Source organism: Oncorhynchus nerka, linkage group LG2 (genome assembly GCF_034236695.1).
Source record: "Oncorhynchus nerka isolate Pitt River linkage group LG2, Oner_Uvic_2.0, whole genome shotgun sequence".
Classification (NCBI taxonomy): Eukaryota; Metazoa; Chordata; class Actinopteri; order Salmoniformes; family Salmonidae; genus Oncorhynchus; species Oncorhynchus nerka.
In genome coordinates this window covers 60,398,108-60,416,335 of record NC_088397.1, presented here as the reverse complement: position 1 = coordinate 60,416,335, position 18,228 = coordinate 60,398,108, and the positions used below count along the sequence as shown (strand labels likewise).

Genomic DNA, 18,228 nt, shown 5'->3' with positions numbered 1-18,228 from the left:
CTGTTCTGAAGTACCCATCTGCTAGTGAGGAGGGCAAACACTTAAGCACCTGGCAGGAACAGGAGCCCCGCCCAGCCCTCCCTCATGGCGCTGTCTGGCTCCGATTCAGAGCGGAGCATCCTAATACACTTCAGATACTCACTCTGGTTACAGAGCAGCATACTGAACACCAGCACCTGGGGGCAATGGCGGTGGAGATGGGGGTTATGTAAGAGCAGCAGGAATATAGGTCAGTTTAGACCATTTCTGAAACGTGTCACTGAATCAAGCTAGATCTATTACACATTTATCAATGTGTAATATGCAACTTGGCAGATACCATTTTCCTTCCTGAGTCATGATGAAGGAAAAGGGATTGTAGAAGAAGCCCAAGTAGCGTTCTCCTTGACATATCTAGGGTTCCTCGAACTACTCAATGAAAATGCATGGATCTGTTCTAATTCAGCATGGCACAGTTCCTCTGGATGCATAGCTGTCTGAGTTACACCCTTCACTGCTGGGACATGTGCAAAGGGTGGAGTCGAGGTGGAGCTGCTGGAACAGAAGCTGGTGATGTCGTGACCGGGCTTTAGCTTGGAGAGAGAGGCCAAGGACAGTAGTGCGCAAAAGTAGAGCCACATTAGTCCCCCGGGGTTCTGGGCTTCACACACACTGAGGCACACTAACACAATCAGGGAAACTGAGCTGAAAACCATAGCCCCACAAACGTACGCAGAGAAAATAAACAAAAAGAGGAAGAGTAAAGCAATGAATTAGATATTTTTCCAAGTTCCAAATGTAGGCTTATTGACCTGCTCTTATTAATTTTGAATGGCTTGTTTTGCTAGAATTGGAACTTGGACTGCTATTGAGCTTCATTGGCCAATGCTTTCCTATGTTCCAGATAACGTTTGTAAACAGCTAAATTTCCCAAGCACACATACGCTTGATTAAATTTGCCAGTCTTTAAACCCAATCCATGGCTTTTGTTTGTTTCAGTGATAAGCTACACAGCCTTGCCCTTCTGTCTAAGAAAATGGTTCCCTGCCATCAGCAGGCTGAAAAGGCACACGCTGCTATTGTCTCCTTCCTCTCCAATCATCATTTAATTAATATTGGAGGAAGCTGTTTCCCACTTCCATCTCTTTTCCTCACCTTCTGTCTGTCTTTCGCGCTCTCCCTCTGTTCCTCCGCATGCTTACTCTAGCGCTGACAGTGCAAAGGGAGGTGTGTGTGGGAGGGAGTGCCTTTAATGCATCTGTTCTCATTGACTCACACTGACTCTCTAGGTTCACTCATCACACACACACATTCATTCTGTCTCTCTCTCTGTCTTTCTCTCTATCCCTCCCTCTCCTTGTCTCAGTCTTTCTGTCCTATGCTCAGACAGACATGCCCATTCTTTCAGTTGCTCAGACACACAGCCACTGACACAGGAACACATACTAGAGGGGAAGGCATCCACCAGTCCTCTCATTCTTCTTCACTCCTCTCGTCTCGCTGTGTTTTTCTTCTTGGAAGCTGGCTGTTCCGTCCCTGCTCTGCTCTACCTCCATCCCAGCCCTGCTTCAGGAGGCTCAGATTGCTGCGTCAGGAATCGGCAGCAGCCAGCGCACTGAGCAGAGGTGGGTGTTAGACTAGACTAGATCATCATGGCTGAGGCGCCACTCTCCACCATCTCTCCCTCTATCTCTTCTCCTCCCTCTCCTCTGAACGACTGTGTAGATGTGTGTGCTTGTAGCACAGCGCAGATGGCATACAATGCTGCAATATTCTGTCTTTGTTTATACCTCTCTCACGATCTCTGTGCTTTCTTCTATATCTGTCCTTCCGCTGGTTTGATGCTCTTGCTGCACTGAGTGGCGTCTGTGCATACCATATTACACTGGGTGTATTTCTGCTCTGTCTCCCCCGTCTCTCTGTCTGCGTCTGTCATGTTTTATGCATGTCCTGTTCTCTTAAATTAATCCCAGGGACTGGCCATGGTGTCAGATTTATAGAGAACCACCTTAAAATAGCTTTGCTGTGAGGGTACAGACACACACAGTCTGTGGTGAGTTCTGAGCTGGAACCCTTACCTGCTCCTGTCAATGCTGCAGTGCCCATCTGTTGCAGACAATGTCGTCTTTATGCAACAAACTCCAGCTAGACATGTAAAGAAACTGTTTTTATAATGTTGTAGTGTTGGTGGCCCAAAGGTTGTGACAGTCAGCTGTGGCAGGCTGGCTGTGTGTTATTTTATGAAAGTGTGTGCTCGCGTGTGTGTGTGTGTGTGTGTGTGTGTACACTCATGCTGAGGTTGGAGCAGCGGACAAGGATGCTGAGGCTGCTTTTGAGCTCTGGGCTCTGGTCCAAGACGGGGGCGAGCAGCACTAGGGGGAGGTGAGGAGAGGCAGGTTGCAGGGGTTTGGTGCAGTAAGTTGTTTCATGTAGCTAGCAGCAGCAGAGAAAGGAGAGCAAGGCAGATCGTTGTTGATACTGAATATCCTTAAGTGAGTTTTACTCTAGCCGAGACCTATATGACAAGATTTGAAAACAGTTATACTGTTAGTCTAGCCACTCTGGATAAGAGGTTCTGCTAGATGACACCAAAAATGTTTTATGGCAAAGTCGTGAATGCTTTGTGTGCCTGTTGGGATGACGATAGGCTATGCGAAGCATTTATCCTACATTAACACAACTGTAAAGATGTTTCTGTGCCCAATGTCCTTCATAAATGTTATGTTCTGTCCACCTGGAAAGGGCCTACTATAGGGCTTTGGTAAGGACCACTGGGTGTAATTACAAGTAAATGTTTAGGGCCTAATGTCAGATCTCTAGTTACAAGCACACAGTTTCAGAGACTGATGTAACTGTAGCGCAGCATCAGACGACAGGGGGATGACCAGACTGATACACAATACAGTAGTCATACAAAGGAGAGCTTCCTGGATTCTTCTGAGGGAGTCTTCCCTAAACAGAGCTCTTTAATCATCCTCAAGTCAAGATGTAGTGGCCAGTCTAGCTTCATAAGAGCTGTTAGAGAGACACACACACACACACACACACAATTGTCATACCTTAATAGAAAGTTACTCAAGTGGAAGTCACCCAATAAAATACTACTATTTGGTTCTAAATATACTTAAGTATCAAAAGTACTTATATTAAGCAAAGCAGACAACCATTTTCTTGTTTTTTAAATGTATGGATAGCCAGTGGCACATTCCAACACTCAGACATCATTTACTAAAGATGCATTTGTGTTTAGGGAGGCAGAAGGGATGACCACGTGTTCTCTTGATAAGTCCGTGAATTGGACCATTTTCCTGTCTTGCTAAGCATTCAAAATGTAACAAGTACTTTTGGGAGTCAGGGGAAATGTATGGAGTACAAGGTGGTGCAGTGGTCTAAGACACTGCATCGCAGTGCTAGCTGTGTCACTATTCTGGGTTCGAGTCCAAGCCCTGTCACAACCGGCCGCGACCGGGAGACCAATGGGGTGGCACACAATTGGCCCAGCATCGTTCGGATGTCCTTGTCCCATTGCGCACTAGCGACTCCTGTGGCGGGCTGGCCGCAGTGCATGCTGACATTAGTGGGTTAAGTGGGCATTGTGTCAAGAAGCAGTGTGGCCTGGTTGGGTTGTGTTTCGGAGGACACACGGCTCTCGACCTTCGCCTCTCCCGAGTCCGTAAGGGAGTTGCAGCGATGTGACAAGACTGTAACTGCCAATTGGGGCGAAAAAGGGGTAAGAAAATATACATATATGTGTATATATATAAATAGTCAAGTACAATTACCCCAAAGTATTTTTTACTTAAGTAGTTTACACCACAGCACACACACACACACTGGTTGTGAGGACTTTTAGGCAACCAACAATTGATGCATATTTACCCTAACCCCTAAGCCTAATCTAGCCTTTTTACAAGTGAGGACAGGCAAAATGTTTTCACTTCTCTTTAGGTGGTTTACTATTCTTGTGAGGACTTCTGGTACTTACAAGTATAGTAAAATGTGTGAAAACACCACACACACACACACACACATACACACACACACAGTGTGAGAACTTGTGTAATTATCACACGTCCCTTCCTCTGCAGCAGTGTGACCTGATGCACAGCAGTCAGAAAGGCAACCCACTGTGTGAGTGTTTTATGTTCCTGTTAGGTGTAACATGCACTCTAAAGTGAGTCACAGTATTCAGCAGAGCTGTAAACCTTGTTACTGTTACACAGCAAACTCAATGCAACTAAATGACCTCCTTGCTATGTCAGTGCTTGCTGCCTACAAGACACTGCCTTACCTCATATTGGTCACCCAAATTATAGATGGCGAGACGTCTTTTTCTCACCATGACCTGCACTCTGACCTTTCTCCGTCCTCACTGAGGAATCTCCTAGCTAGCCTCAGATGGCCCAGCTTGGCTCCAGCTCTGTGGGATCAGCGTGATTTGAGCACGGTGTTCTTCCAGATGATGACAGACCGCCTCACACTGGTTTGTGGATATGGCTGAGTTTGGGTTGATAAAGATATTGTTATGCCTGCTGTGAATTGTACTGACTGAAAAGTGCCATGATACTAGGCCTATGGAATCCGTTGCCTCAACCAGTTTCTCCAGAACGTTCTTTCTAGTCGTGCTGGATTCGCTGTAGGGTTTGGTCCCTGTCAGCGGCCTAGAGTGCCCTTCCTGCAGTCTGTCATCATAATGCTGTGCCAGTGGACTCTATGTCTTCGTAGACTATAGAAGCACCCTCATGGCAGTGTCCCAGGCTCAGAAATGTGTCCATACAGTGGCGGTGGATGCAGGAGGATGTGGTGGCTAATAATTGATTTTCTTTGATAAAGTGCTTAGTGTAGACGTAGCTGCTGGATGGGCTCTGCTACGCTCAACGTTTTTGGCACCTTGTACTGACTGGACTGGGTCCTGACTGAAACAAGTCATTCACAGTAAGGCCAAATGAACCAAGAGCAATGTCAAATATTTCCCCCCTCAGTTCAGATGAGTTACTAAAGGAGAAGACACACTGACCAGCATGTTACTCTTTGTACGTGGCTGTTCCATCCCCTACCATTCAGAAATATACAGAGCTCACCAGAAACCAAAGAGTTCACACCTCCCAGGGGGCCTAGCTGTATCGCACTGCAGCAGAACAGGCCCTGCACACAGCAGTTATCATCTCTCTGCTTCCACTTGTACTTTCACAAGTCACAGAAATAACCATGTCATTGTCAGAATTTCTCACCCAGGTTCTACACATATGATGACTAACTTGTCTGTTCCAATGCACAAAGTGATGGAACAGTAATACTTGAGTACATCTACACAGTGACTTGTGAATTAGATTACTGATGTATCAAAGCCATGTGAATTCTGATTGTACGTCGTGGTACTACCTGGTGATTTACAATGCTAGGCAATGTTTTATGTTTGACACTGAATAGTGATCTAGTGCTGTGAGGTGTTATCAAGTCCCCCCTGTCCATGTAATCATTGTGATCTAAATTACAAAACTGTTCCTAGATAAGCCCTCCTACTCTGAGATGCTTGAAACATATGGCCCCTGCTCTTGCTGTGTCAGTCTGGTCTATGCTGGCCCTGGGTAGTGTAGTCCAGAGCTCCGTATGCATGGGGGTGGGTTAAGGTTCACTCACTACTGAGAGATAAAGGTGATGATCTGATATGTACAGAGCAGATGCCTGGTTTGTAACTGCCCCGTGTGTTTGCCCCGTGTTGTTTACTTTGTCTTTCTGTTATCTGGTGCTCAAATCCAAGAGTCTGGAAAACCTCTCACTTCCCCTTCTCTCAATCCAAGAGTCTGGAAAACCTCTCACTTCCCTTTCTCTCAATCCAAGAGTCTGGAAAACCTCTCACTTCCCTTTCTCTCTCTCTGCCTCTCTCTCTCTGCCTCTCTCACTTTCCCTTTCTCTCAATCCAAGAGTCTGGAAAACCTCTCACTTCTCTTTCTCTCTCTCTGCCTGTCTCACTTTCCCTTTCTCTGCCTCTCTCACTTTCCCTTTCTCTGCCTCTCTCACTTTCCCTTTCTCTGCCTCTCTCACTTTCCCTTTCTCTGCCTCTCTCACTTTCCCTTTCTCTGCCTCTCTCACTTTCCCTTTCTCTCTCTCTCTCTCTCTGCCTCTCTCACTTTCCCTTTTCTCTCTCTCTCTCTCTCTCTGCCTCTCTCACTTTCCCTTTTCTCTCTCTCTCTCTCTCTGCCTCTCTCACTTTCCCTTTCTCTCACTCTGCCTCTCGTTCTCACTCTCCAGTTAATGTCACCTCTCCCAGCTCTTACTGACACCCACCCATGACCACACCTCTCTTTCTATTTTCTGAAATTTGGTCAGTCCACTCTGGCCTTGACGTTACCGTCCACAGACGAACCAGAATGGATGAAATCGGAACCTGTTTCACAAGTTTGAGTAGCACAGTACACCGCCACCTGTCAAATGTGGTTAGATTTTATCGTTGGGTGATAAGAATGTATATTTCACCAGCCATGTAATCAAAAGCCCACATGTAGAAGTTGGTCAAATTGACAAGAAAGGCTACTGAAGTGTACATTTGTCCTGGTGTGTAACGGTATTCCTGTGGTGAAGTAGAGGCGGACCAAAACGCAGCGTGGTTATATTGATTCATGTTTAATAAAAAAAGATAAACACGAACACTACAAAACAATAAACGTGGAAAACCAAAAACAGCCCTATCTGGTGCAAAACACAGAGACAGGAACAATCACCCACAAACAAACAGTACAACCCAGGCTACCTAAGTATGATTCTCAATCAGAGACAACTAATGACACCTGCCTCTGATTGAGAACCATACTAGGCCGAAACATAGAAATCCCAAATCATAGAAAATCAAACAGACTGCCCACCCAACTCACGCCCTGACCATACTAAATAAATACAAAACAAAGGAAATAAAGGTCAGAACGTGACATGGTGTTTCTTGTTACATTGTTTTGTTCACATGCTAGGTTGTTTTGAGTTTGCTGCAACTGTCTGCTGCTTTTTTCATCACAGACAAGCCAGTGCCAAAGTTACCATGATAACGGCCCGGCCCTTAAAGGGCCAACAGAACATGTCAGACCTAATGATTGTGCTTGATTGAGCATGGATCACTCCCAAACACTTTTATTCACTAACTTTTAATCATTGTTCTCCTTTATGCATTTGTGTGCTTCTATATTTATACTTAGGAGCACATCATGTACTCCTTGTAAAAAATGTCAGCGTAGAGCCCTGAACTATAATAATAAATAAGCCGTATCACTCAACATTTTGTGTTTTAGGGAAGGCACTTTGTTGATTCTTGATGTTCAGTTGTAGAACTGTTTATTTGTTTTTATTATTGGATCTAAATGCTTTATTTTAACATACATTGGTTAAAAGACGCAGGTCACAAAAATTAAATGAAATTAAGCAATATAACCAATATACTGTAACCCATTACTTCTTACTAGGATTACATTTCTTGTTTTTTAAACATTACAAAGCATGCTTATCTGTTTTTTTTTGTTGTAATAGTAAAACATAAAAACAATTGGCTAGTAAAAAATCTGAGTGGCTGGTAAATTTAGTTTTCTGTCTACCTGCCACAGTGGCTAGTGGACCAAAAAGTACATTTCCCACCCTGGCTGTACTGTACTCTTCTGCGCTCTGTTGTGCTGCGCTGTGATGTCCAAACTTGTGAAACATGAAATTCATATCCATAATTAGGCCTATGCATTTCTATACTGGAGAAGGACAATCATATCCATAATTAGGTCTATGCATTTCTATACTGGAGAAGGACAATCATATCCATAATTAGGCCTATGCATTTCTATACTGGAGAAGGACAATCATATCCATAATTAGGCCTATGCATTTCTATACTGGAGAAGGACAATCATATCCATAATTAGGTCTATGCATTTCTATACTGGAGAAGCACTATCATATCCATAATTAGGTCTATGCATTTCTATACTGGAGAAGGACAATCATATCCATAATTAATGCCTATGCATTTCTGTGTAGTACAGATCAGAGACTAAGGCTGTCCCTGACTAAAACATATCTTGGTCGACCGAAAGTCGTCTGTTCTTTCGACCAATCGATTGGCCTACATTTTAAAATGTGTATTTTCCAATAATAGACATACCCTATATATGCATTGAACTTGTCTGATACTTTAATAAGCACACTGTTTGTTGAAATAAGACACAAATGACTCAAGGGGGAGCCATAGATCACGACGACCCAACTGTTCTCCTCCCGCTTCTACTGACTTTCACATATTCTGCCGTTACTCTCCTGAAGTTGCCGGTAATAGGCTACACAAGGAGTCGGCAACTCTTCTCATGTGGAATGTCAATTTATCTTACCATTTCTTCCGATCTGCATGCCAGTTATGGTTTTCAAATGCACATTTTTGTGGAACAGTTGCATTTAATTGATAATAACATCTTCGCATCTCAAAATCATTATCATGTGATTAATCAAAATTCGATCCAAATCTAAATGAAAATGATACAAACCTAAAAAGGTGCTTCTATTGCCAACTATGTAAAAAATAGCCTTTAAAGCCAACAACTAAAAACATTGCAGCCTCCAGGTAGAAAACATATCCTATAAATCACAATGGCTACACATGGCCTGTCTGCAATGAACTTGAAACATTGTATCAACTATCAACTTGGGTCAAGCCTGAAGCTCCTAATGAGCTGAGACAGAAACAGCTGTAGGCTATTTGAGCAAGAGATAAGAAGTCATCAGGTAGGGCTATCTTATGATGTTTATACTGAATCAGAGCGTCAACATTTTCCCTTTCAATCTGAGTGGTTAACATAAGGGAGAGACCTGGAAATACTTTTCAAATACATTGAGGAACTATTGTCATTCTCAATGGATATAAAAACAGACTTTTGTTTTTATATATATATATATTTTGTGTGTATATATATATATATATATATATGTATAAATAAAGAAAAACCCTTGAATGAATAGATGTGTCCAAAATGTTGACACAGTACCAGTCAAAAATTTTGACAAATCTACTCATTCCAGGGTTTTTATTTATTTATCCTATTTTCTACATATATATATTTTGCAGCAATATGCCATCCCATCTGTTTTGCGCTTAGTTTGACTCATTTGTTTTTCAACAAGACAATGACCCGAAACACACCTCCAAGCTGTGTAAGGGCTATTTGACCAAGAAGGAGAGTGATGGAGTGCTGCATCAGATGACCTGGCCTCAAAAATCACCCGACCTCAACCCAATTGAGATGGTTTGGGATGAGTTGGACCGCAGTGAGGGAAAAGCAGTTAACAAGTGCTCAGCATATGTGGGAACTGCTTCAAGACTGTTGGCAAATCATTCCTTATGAAGCTGGTTGAGTGCATGCCAAGAGTGTATAAAGCTGTCATCAAGGAGTAAATGTCAGTTTTGCTTTTCATAGCATGACTTTCTTGCTGAGTAAAGCTGTAGGTTAATGCTCTGCAGCTGGTATTTGACCAATCAAGACAAAGCTGTGTGACTGAACACACCAAACGTGTGTGTGTGTGTGTGTGTGTGTGTGTGTGTGTGATTTGTGACCCACCTCGGCTCTGTGCTGTCTCATGGTGTTGGACTGCCAGCCTGGTCCGGGGAGGAGAGGGAGGGCCTGGGAGAGGGATAGAGGACACATTGAAAGTGCAGCCCCATAGCACTGCCTGGAAGACTCAGGCTGATGACTCTGAGACATGTGAAACGCAGCCTGACAGCACAGAGGATGGTTAACTGATGTTCACAATCATAGTCATACACACTGATGGATACACATATTTCCTGTATACAGTACAGATTTTTACATTGACACTGATGCACCTCAACACTTTGTGCAGCGTTGGGGGAAATTCTTACATAGTACATTGAAATAAAGTGACATTTTCTGTTGTAAATGTGTGAGGTCTGCTCATATTACTTCACTGTCACACTACCCTACACTGTTTCATTATAGACTTATTTACACACTGTCACACTACCCTACACTGTTTCATTATAGACTTACTACTAACACACTGTCACTACCCTACACTGTTTCATTATAGACTTACTACTAACACACTGTCACACTACCCTACACTGTTTCATTATAGACTTATTTACACACTGTCACACTACCCTACCCTGGTTCATTATAGACTTACTACTAACACACTGTCACTACCCTACACTGTTTCATTATAGACTTTACTACTAACACACTGTCACTACCCTACACTGTTTCATTATATACTTACTACTAACACACTGTCACACTACCCTGCACTGTTTCATTATAGACTTACTACTAACACACTGTCACTACCCTACACTGTTTCATTATAGACTTACTAACACACTGTCACACTACCCTGCACTGTTTCATTATAGACTTACTACTAACACACTGTCACTTCCCTACACTGTTTCATTATAGACTTACTACTAACACACTGTCACTACCCTACACTGTTTCATTATAGACTTACTACTAACACACTGTCACACTACCCTGCACTTTCATTATAGACTTACTAACACACTGTCACACTACCCTGCACTGTTTCATTATAGACTTACTAACACACTGTCACACTACCCTACACTGTTTCATTATAGACTTACTACTAACACACTGTCACACTACCCTGCACTGTTTCATTATAGACATACTAACACACTGTCACTACCCTACACTGTTTCATTATAGACTTACTAACACACTGTCACTACCCTACACTGTTTCATTATATACTTACTACTAACACACTGTCACACTACCCTGCACTGTTTCATTATAGACTTACTACTAACACACTGTCACACTACCCTACACTGTTTCATTATAGACTTACTAACACACTGTCATTTCCCTACACTGTTTCATTATAGACTTACTAACACACTGTCACACTACCCTACACTGTTTCATTATAGACTTACTAACACACTGTCACACACTGTTTCATTATAGACTTACTAACACACTGTCACACTACCCTACACTGTTTCATTATAGACTTACTACTAACACACTGTCACTACCCTACACTGTTTCATTATAGACTTACTAACACACTGTCACTACCCTACACTGTTTCATTATAGACTTACTACTAACACACTGTCACACTACCCTACACTGTTTCATTATAGATTTACTAACACACTGTCACACTACCCTACACTGTTTCATTATAGACTTACTACTAACACACTGTCACACTACCCTACACTTTTTCATTATAGACTTACTAACACACTGTCACTACCCTACACTGTTTCATTATAGACTTACTAACACACTGTCACTACCCTACACTGTTTCATTATATACTTACTACTAACACACTGTCACACTACCCTGCACTGTTTCATTATAGACTTACTACTAACACACTGTCACTACCCTACACTGTTTCATTATAGACTTACTAAACACACTGTCACACTACCCTGCACTGTTTCATTATAGACTTACTGACACACTCACTACCCTACACTGTTTCATTATAGACTTACTACTAACACACTGTCACACTACCCTACACTGTTTCATTATAGACTTCCTACTAACACACTGTCACACTACCCTACACTGTTTCATTATAGACTTACTAACACACTGTCACTACCCTACACTGTTTCATTATAGACTTACTAACACTGTCACACTACCCTACACTGTTTCATTATAGACTTACTACTAACACACTGTCACACTACCCTACACTGTTTCATTATAGACTTACTACTAACATTTACATTTAAGTCATTTAGCAGACGCTCTTACTAACACACTGTCACTACCCTACACTGTTTCATTATAGACTTACTAACACACTGTCACTACCCTACACTGTTTCATTATAGACTTACTAACACACTGTCACACTACCCTACACTGTTTCATTATAGACTTACTAACACACTGTCACACTACCCTGCACTGTTTCATTATAGACTTACTAACACACTGTCACTACCCTACACTGTTTCATTATAGACTTACTAACACACTGTCACTACCCTACACTGTTTCATTATAGACTTACTAACACACTGTCACACTACCCTACACTGTTTCATTATAGACTTACTAACACACTGTCACACTACCCTACACTGTTTCATTATAGACTTACTAACACACTGTCACACTACCCTACACTGTTTCATTATAGACTTACTAACACACTGTCACACTACCCTACACTGTTTCATTATAGACTTACTACTAACACACTGTCACTACCCTACACTGTTTCATTATAGACTTACTACTAACACACTGTCACACTACCCTACACTGTTTCATTATAGACTTACTAACACACTGTCACACTACCCTGCACTGTTTCATTATAGACTTACTACTAACACACTGTCACTACCCTACACTGTTTCATTATAGACTTACTACTAACACACTGTCACTACCCTACACTGTTTCATTATAGACTTACTAACACACTGTCACACTACCCTACACTGTTTCATTATAGACTTACTGACACACTGTCACACTACCCTACGCTGTTTCATTATAGACTTACTACTAACACACTGTCACTACCCTACACTGTTTCATTATAGACTTCCTACTAACACACTGTCACACTAACCTACACTGTTTCATTATAGACTTACTACTAACACACTGTCACACTACCCTGCACTGTTTCATTATAGACTTACTAACACACTGTCACTACCCTGCACTGTTTCATTATAGACTTACTAACACACTGTCACACTACCCTACACTGTTTCATTATAGACTTACAAACACACTGTCACTACCCTACACTGTTTCATTATAGACTTACTACTAACACACTGTCACACTACCCTGCACTGTTTCATTATAGACTTACTACTAACACACTGTCACACTACCCTACACTGTTTCATTATATACTTACTAACACACTGTCACTACCCTACACTGTTTCATTATAGACTTACTACTAACACACTGTCACACTACCCTACACTGTTTCATTATAGACTTACTAACACACTGTCACTACCCTACACTGTTTCATTATATACTTACTACTAACACACTGTCACTACCCTACACTGTTTCATTATAGACTTACTAACACACTGTCACACTACCCTGCACTGTTTCATTATAGACTTACTACTAACACTCGGTCACACTACCCTACACTGTTTCATTATAGACTTAGTGACACACTGTCACTACCCTACACTGTTTCATTATAGACTTACTAACACACTGTCACACTACCCTACACTGTTTCATTATAGACTTCCTACTAACACACTGTCACACTACCCTACACTGTTTCATTATAGACTTACTAACACACTGTCACTACCCTACACTGTTTCATTATAGACTTACTAACACACTGTCACTACCCTACACTGTTTCATTATAGACTTACTAACACACTGTCACACTACCCTACACTGTTTCATTATAGACTTACTAACACACTGTCACTACCCTACACTGTTTCATTATAGACTTACCACTAACACACTGTCACACTACCCTGCACTGTTTCATTATAGACTTACTAACACACTGTCACTACCCTGCACTGTTTCATTATAGACTTACTAACACACTGTCACACTACCCTACACTGTTTCATTATATACTTACTAACACACTGTCACTACCCTACACTGTTTCATTATAGACTTACTACTAACACACTGTCACACTACCCTGCACTGTTTCATTATAGACTTACTACTAACACACTGTCACACTACCCTGCACTGTTTCATTATAGACTTACTAACACACTGTCACTACCCTACACTGTTTCATTATAGACTTACTAACACACTGTCACACTACCCTACACTGTTTCATTATAGACTTACTAACACACTGTCACTACCCTACACTGTTTCATTATAGACTTACTACTAACACACTGTCACACTACCCTGCACTGTTTCATTATAGACTTACTAACACACTGTCACTACCCTACACTGTTTCATTATAGACTTACTAACACACTGTCACTACCCCCTACACTGTTTCATTATATACTTACTAACACACTGTCACTACCCTACACTGTTTCATTATAGACTTACTACTAACACACTGTCACACTACCCTGCACTGTTTCATTATAGACTTACTAACACACTGTCACTACCCTACACTGTTTCATTATAGACTTACTACTAACACACTGTCACACTACCCTGCACTGTTTCATTATAGACGTACTACTAACACACTGTCACACTACCCTACACTGTTTCATTATAGACTTACTACTAACACACTGTCACTACCCTACACTGTTTCATTATAGACTTACTACTAACACACTGTCACACTACCCTACACTGTTTCATTATAGACTTACTACTAACACTCGGTCACACTACCCTACACTGTTTCATTATAGACTTACTGACACACTGTCACTACCCTACACTGTTTCATTATAGACTTACTACTAACACACTGTCACACTACCCTACACTGTTTCATTATAGACTTACTAACACACTGTCACACTACCCTACACTGTTTCATTATAGACTTACTAACACACTGTCACACTACCCTACACTGTTTCATTATAGACTTACTAACACACTGTCACTACCCTACACTGTTTCATTATAGACTTACTAACACACTGTCACACTACCCTACACTGTTTCATTATAGACTTACTAACACACTGTCACACTACCCTACACTGTTTCATTATAGACTTACTAACACACTGTCACTACCCTACACTGTTTCATTATAGACTTACTACTAACACACTGTCACACTACCCTGCACTGTTTCATCATAGACTTACTACTAACACACTGTCACTACCCTACACTGTTGCATTATAGACTTACTAACACACTGTCACACTACCCTACACTGTTTCATTATAGACTTACTACTAACACACTGTCACACTACCCTACACTGTTTCATTATAGACTTACTAACACACTGTCACACTACCCTACACTGTTTCATTATAGACTTACTACTAACACACTGTCACACTACCCTGCACTGTTTCATTATAGACTTACTAACACACTGTCACTACCCTACACTGTTTCATTATAGACTTACTACTAACACACTGTCACTACCCTACACTGTTTCATTATAGACTTACTAACACACTGTCACTACCCTACACTGTTTCACTTACTGTTTCATTTTCATTATAGACTTACTACTAACACACTGTCACTACCCTACACTGTTTCATTATAGACTTACTAACACACTGTCACTACCCTACACTGTTTCATTATAGACTTACTACTAACACACTGTCACACTACCCTACACTGTTTCATTATAGACTTCCTACTAACACACTGTCACTACCCTACACTGTTTCATTATAGACTTCACTAACACACTGTCACACTACCTACACTGTTTCATTATAGACTTACTAACACACTGTCACTACCCTACACTGTTTCATTATAGACTTACTAACACACTGTCACACTACCCTACACTGTTTCATTATAGACTTACTAACACACTGTCACTACCCTACACTGTTTCATTATATACACTACTACTTCCTACTAACACACTCCTACACTGTTTCATTATAGACTTACTAAACACACTGTCACACTACCCTACACTGTTTCATTATAGACTTACTACTACACACTGTCACACTACCCTACACTGTTTCATTATAGACTTACTACTAACACACTGTCACACTACCCTACACTGTTTCATTATAGACTTACTAACACACTGTCACTACCCTACACTGTTTCATTATAGACTTACTACTAACACACTGTCACACTACCCTGCACTGTTTCATTATAGACTTACTAACACACTGTCACTACCCTGCACTGTTTCATTATAGACTTCCTACTAACACACTGTCACACTACCTACACTGTTTCATTATAGACTTACTAACACACTGTCACACTACCCTACACTGTTTCATTATAGACTTACTAACACACTGTCACTACCCTACACTGTTTCATTATAGACTTACTACTAACACACTGTCACACTACCCTACACTGTTTCATTATAGACTTACTAACACACTGTCACACTACCCTACACTGTTTCATTATAGACTTACTACTAACACACTGTCACTACCCTACACTGTTTCATTATAGACTTCCTACTAACACACTGTCACACTACCCTACACTGTTTCATTATAGACTTACTACTAACACACTGTCACTACCCTGCACTGTTTCATTATAGACTTACTACTAACACACTGTCACTACCCTACACTGTTTCATTATAGACTTACTACTAACACACTGTCACTACCCTACACTGTTTCATTATAGACTTACTGCTAACACACTTCACTACCCTACACTGTTTCATTATAGACTTACTAAACACACTGTCACTACCCTGCACTGTTTCATTATAGACTTACTACTAACACACTGTCACACTACCCTACACTGTTTCATTATAGACTTACTAACACACTGTCACTACCCTACACTGTTTCATTATAGACTTACTACTAACACACTGTCACACTACCCTACACTGTTTCATTATAGACTTCCTACTAACACACTGTCACACTACCCTACACTGTTTCATTATAGACTTACTAACACACTGTCACACTACCCTACACTGTTTCATTATAGACTTACTAACACACTGTCACTACCCTACACTGTTTCATTATAGACTTACTAACACACTGTCACACTACCCTACACTGTTTCATTATAGACTTACTAACACACTGTCACACTACCCTACACTGTTTCATTATAGACTTACTAACACACTGTCACTACCCTACAATGTTTCATTATAGACTTACTACTAACACACTGTCACTACCCTACACTGTTTCATTATAGACTTACTACTAACACACTGTCACTACCCTACACTGTTTCATTATAGACTTACTACTAACACACTGTCACTACCCTACACTGTTTCATTATAGACTTACTAACACACTGTCACACTACCCTGCACTGTTTCATTATAGACTTACTACTAACACACTGTCACACTACCCTACACTGTTTCATTATAGACTTACTACTAACACACTGTCACTACCCTACACTGTTTCATTATAGACTTACTACTAACACACTGTCACACTACCCTACACTGTTTCATTATAGACTTCCTACTAACACACTGTCACACTACCCTACACTGTTTCATTATAGACTTACTAACACACTGTCACACTACCCTACACTGTTTCATTATAGACTTACTAACACACTGTCACACTACCCTACACTGTTTCATTATAGACTTACTAAACACACTGTCACTACCCTACACTGTTTCATTATAGACTTACTAACACACTGTCACACTACCCTACACTGTTTCATTATAGACTTACTAACACACTGTCACACTACCTACACTGTTTCATTATAGACTTACTACTAACACACTGTCACACTACCCTACACTGTTTCATTATAGACTTACTACTAACACACTGTCACTACCCTACACTGTTTCATTATAGACTTACTACTAACACACTGTCACACTACCCTGCACTGTTTCATTATAGACTTACTACTAACACACTGTCACACTACCCTGCACTGTTTCATTATAGACTTACTACTAACACACTGTCACACTACCCTACACTGTTTCATTATAGACTTACTACTAACACACTGTCACACTACCCTACACTGTTTCATTATAGACTTACTAACACACTGTCACTACCCTACACTGTTTCATTATAGACTTACTAACACACTGTCACACTACCCTACACTGTTTCATTATAGACTTACTACTAACACACTGTCACTACCCTACACTGTTTCATTATAGACTTCCTACTAACACACTGTCACACAACCCTGCACTGTTTCATTATAGACTTACTAACACACTGTCACACTACCCTACACTGTTTCATTATAGACTTACTACTAACACACTGTCACTACCCTACACTGTTTCATTATAGACTTACTAACACACTGTCACACTACCCTGCACTGTTTCATTATAGACTTACTACTAACACACTGTCACACTACCCTACACTGTTTCATTATAGACTTACTACTAACACACTGTCACTACCCTACACTGTTTCATTATAGACTTACTAAACACACTGTCACACTACCCTGCACTGTTTCATTATAGACTTACTAACACACTGTCACACTACCCTGCACTGTTTCATTATAGACTTACTAACACACTGTCACAC

General features: G+C 41.0%; 1 protein-coding gene across 5 annotated transcripts in view; it reads left to right on the top strand.

The window, feature by feature from the left end:
* LOC115139056 (voltage-gated potassium channel subunit beta-2-like) overlaps positions 1 to 18,228 on the top strand; it is a 158,237-nt gene that overhangs the window by 13,041 nt on the left and 126,968 nt on the right. The window contains exon 1 of one of the 5 annotated variants that reach the window (XM_029676243.2): positions 1,275 to 1,604. The exons of the other annotated variants lie outside the window; for them this stretch is intronic. The gene's annotated coding sequence lies outside the window, so the exon portion shown is untranslated. Of the gene's footprint in view, positions 1 to 1,274; positions 1,605 to 18,228 lie in introns of those variants that run through there. 5 annotated transcript variants of the gene reach the window in all.